Source organism: Aquarana catesbeiana, linkage group LG10 (assembly GCF_042186555.1).
Source record: "Aquarana catesbeiana isolate 2022-GZ linkage group LG10, ASM4218655v1, whole genome shotgun sequence".
NCBI classification, from domain to species: domain Eukaryota; kingdom Metazoa; phylum Chordata; class Amphibia; order Anura; family Ranidae; genus Aquarana; species Aquarana catesbeiana.
This window is the reverse complement of record NC_133333.1, coordinates 57,732,172-57,736,791: the sequence shown is the minus strand read 5'-3', so window position 1 is coordinate 57,736,791 and position 4,620 is coordinate 57,732,172.

Here is a 4,620-nt window from a genome sequence, read left to right as displayed (position 1 = left end):
GTGAATGAAAAGAATGCTCCAATAGTGTAATTCGTACAACCAGTTTAATGAAAAACACACATGCCAAATCTTCAATGGTTAAACTCGCACTTTTAAAATTCAAAATTGCACAGTAAAACTTCCACAGCACACTGAACTCCAATGCACAGCACAGTAAAACAACTTGTATAATAATCGTTAGGGGTTGCGGTCACGGCGGACCCGAGGTATGCAGGCGTCTGCTCGCTTATCTCACCCACTCCTCGCTCGCCCAGCCGCTCTGACAGGTCCCCCTTCCTGGTAGGCTGGACTGCGACGCTCGTCTCTCTTCGCGTCACTCGTCCCTGGTGTCCACCATCATGTATAAATTTTTTTGTATGATTTCTTGTATAACTCGTTAAATGATTTTCACTTATCATTTGGTGTTCACTATATATATTTATATATACATTATATTTACACTTTATCAGGTGTACAATTAGTTGAGTTAAGGAGTCACTGTAAGGGTGTAATTATTTGTTTGTAGTAAGCGCCACTGTTTTATTACACGTGTTGTTCAGATCTAATTGTACACGTTACAGAAGAAAACACTTTGGAAAAAAATGTTTATCTTGGTGATCCCACTCAGAGTAAATGATCTTTTCCAGTAAATTATGAACAGGAAAAGCATGTGTTGTTTGAGGAGGCTTCAGTGAACCCAAAGAAGAGGAGGGTTCTTTAACTTACACAGATACGGGCAACTTAAATGTGGAGCGGACCAATCCGGCAAGAATCTGCACTAACACCTTCTCATCCTGAGAGGCTGAAGAGGGCCCTTCTCCACTTGATTCCTCAGAAGAGGAATCATCAGTCTCATCCCGGTCCTCTGGGAGGGATTCCTCTCCTTTTTCCCAGAGTTCCTCTGCTTGAGGGTCCTGGGTAACAGAGGGAGACCTAGTGCGTTTTCTTCCACTGAGTGAAGACGCAATTAAGGCCATTAGTCTTTCCTCTAGTCCATTAATGGTTGAGGAAAAAACCTCCTGCGTAATGTATACAGGGGCTGAAGTGCCAGAAGCAGATGCCACCCCTGACCCCGATGGCTCAGCCATCCCAGGTCCCACAGGGGGGAAGGTGCTGCAGACGGGGGGTCCTCAGAGCCTGAGGGAGATCCCCTAGAGCCTCTGGTTTTTGGGGTACTTGTACCTCTTCTACCCATAGTGCAAAGCAACAAGTTGGAGGTATCAAAAAATCACTGACTGCTGAGCGATGTAGTTCAGCAACTGCCGCTGCTACCAATGCCCAGTCTGGTGTTTCAAGTAAATGCTGCCTGGAAGAATGCCTGTGTCCCACCTCACATGCGCCCGTCAGCTCTGTGTCCCTCCATAGGCTGTGTGCACCTGAAAAAGAGTGCACTTTATAGCCTGTATAGCCAGCGATGTGGGCGTCTAATCACGCCGAACGTCACGTTAATGCTCCGCCCCCCCTCCTCGGACCACCCCTCCCGCCCCTCCTCGGTTTTTCAAAAACGTGCGCTTTCCCGTGCGAGCCGAGGCTCCGATCCTCAGGCCAAGCATGGAGGGGAGGCTGGGGTGGAGGAGAGAGAAGGGCCGTTGGATGGGGAATCCGCTGAAAACGCCGGTAGCGTGGCAGCAGCGGTGGTGGTGGAGCGGTAAATTACCGCTATCTGTTCAGACCACCCGGCCCCCCTAACTCATGGGGGGAAGCATCCCTAAGGAGAGAACCCCCCATCCCATCCTACCTGGAGCCTTGCTGGAGAAGCGTACAGCATGGAAACTGAGACAGACAGAACAAGCATGACAAGGTATATGCTCTTGGCATCCCCCGGTGGCGACAATAGGCATAGCATACATTTACTTAAAGGAGAAAACCTACTAGAATTAAAAATCCTTGAGGAATCTCCCTTACTTTATTCAGCTGCAGGGTTCTGTTATACAGACCCAATCTTCACCTCTCACGGTGGGCTCCGTTTGAGAAACCTTCAGAGACTGGGGCCCCCTTGAAAAGGAGGATCCGCAGTTCTGGCCCCGTAAAGCACCCTGCCAGGGATATGGCTGAAAAAAACAAATACTGGGTCCCAGGGTCCAGCTCTCTAAGAAGAGAAGCGTTACAGGTAAAACCTTGTTTCTTCGGACACGAGACCCGGGTACCATCCAATTTGGCCTGAAAAAGCACCAGTGTAGGATATTCCTTTGGAGCTCAGCACAGCACATCTTATTCGTGACCAACACCTAAGACACTGGCGAAAAAACTGAGGTATCCCCAGTAAGGGCAGGGGTTACATAGGGGGTTGAACTTCCTGTCAAGGGTGTGACCAGTGTCCAATCACCTTGTGATACTACATAACCCATCAGTAATTACTGAGGCTCTGTGTCCAGTGATGTACGAGAAAGAAAATACTATTAAAAGAATATCTCTTATTCCCAGTCACGTAAGGTCCCTCTTTGTTTTCTTTCACTTGATGCTGAAAAAGCATTTGATCGTCTAGACCGGCATTCTTGAAAGCAACATTGGAGCAAATATAGATATATAGATATACTTTATTGTCATTGTATACATACAACACAATTTTTCCGGGTACTCTTTACAGCAGCAATAAAACACTTCTCAACAAAACTACACATATATATACTCCTAGCACATGTCCACAAATCTATTTAAATATATCAAAATATAAAATGTTATTTAAAAATAAACAAATAAAAGAATATTAGAATTCCACATAAAATTCCTAAAACACTGTACCTGATGGGATTATGGACAATACGGCCCTAGGGAAAAAAACTATGCTTTAAGCAATTAGTGTGCATTTTAAGTGTTCTATATCTTTTCCCTGATGGCAATGGGACAAACACTCTGTAACCTGGGTGGGTTGGATCATGACTTACTCCCCAGTCCTCAAATTACCCCTTAACCGTACTCTCCACCCTCCAAAAACCTTCCCACAAATGACTTGACAAGGTATTGGAGTAAATGGTCTTGACAGCCTTTTATTAAAATTAACATAAAACTAAATAAATAACATTTTAAAATAACTTTTTAAATAACCGTTCAGTATTCTCTTGGGGTCTTGGAGGGGAACACATGCCACTGGTCACTGCGATAAACTTCAATAAACTTTAGGCCTTGAGTTGAGGCCCCCGGACAGCGAGACAGTACCCAACCTTCGCAGTGACCTAACTTTACCCCTTCCTGGTTAACCCCTCTTAACCGGAAGGTACCAGATAAACCCCATATTACATATGGGTACCAACCATGTTATATCTCCATATAACATACATCTCCTCCTCCTCACAGACCCAAACCACTGCCTAGGCCCTCAACGTAGCCCCCTTCCTAATTACACCTAAACCAGGGAGGGTGGATCGGAATCTTCACTCCCCGCCGCTCACCACTGACGTCACTTCCCCCCTTTCTCCCAACTCTTCCTCCTGAGCACCTCCTCTGCTAAAACCACTCTCCTTCTCTTAAAGTGAAAGCTAGCTAACAGCGTGACTGTGCAGTCCGCACATGTCATGCTGTCCCTCCGCTGATCCCTTCGCTCCCTTGCTCCAGGACTCACTTGACATGTGAAGGACTTACTCCCCAGTCCTCAAATTACCCCTTAACCGTACTCTCCACCCTCCAAAAACCTTCCCACAAATGACTTGACAAGGTATTGGAGTAAATGGCCTTGACGGCCTTTTATTAAAATTAACATAAAACTAAATAAATAACATTTTAAAATAACTTTTTAAATAACCGTTCAGTATTCTCTTAGGGTCTTGGAGGGGAACACACGCCACTGGTCACTGCGATAAACTTCAATAAACTTTAGGCCTCGAGTCGCAACCCCCGGACAGCGAGACAGTACCCAATCTTCGCAGTGACCTAACTTTACCCCTTCCTGGTTAACCCCTCGTAATCGGAAGGTACCAGATAAACCCCATATTACATATGGGTACCAACCATGTTATATCTCTATATAACATACATCTCCTCCTCCTCACAGACCCAAACCAATGCCACCGCCCGCAAGGGGTAAAACCTTACCCTGGCGAGCACCTCCACACCCTAAAAGCTTGTTCTATACCCTCTTGCAGGCCCAGAGCCCAAAGGTCTGTTCCAACTTCGTTGAGGTGCACCCCATCACTCCTAAGGTACCTCCATGTGTCCACCTCTAACTCCCTATGCCTTATTGTCACCCCCCCATTCCGCATAATAAACCTGCTAACTTCCTTATTCACTTTTACCCGGGCCCTATCAACCTTTTTAGCTGACCAAGCCCACCGCCAAGATGTCCTGCCTACCAATTCCGACCATACAATGACCATACCTGGGAAGGCCACTTGCAGCCGTAAAAAATCGCATTTAATGTCCCATATTAGGTCCCTCATGGACCTGGCTCCCATATCATTCCCCCCCACATGTAGTACCAAGACATATGGTGCCCTGTCCCAACGGGCGAACCTGTGGACTTCAGACCGTACCCTACTCCAAAGCATACCCAGTACCCCGATCCATCTGACCTGAGCCTCATGCCTGGGGATGCCCAATTGCCTACCATTCGGCCGAACATCAGCTCGTCCGGCCCCCCAAAAAACAAAGGGGTGGCCCAGGATCCAAACCAAGCCTACCTCTTCACCTGTGAATCAGAAGATGACA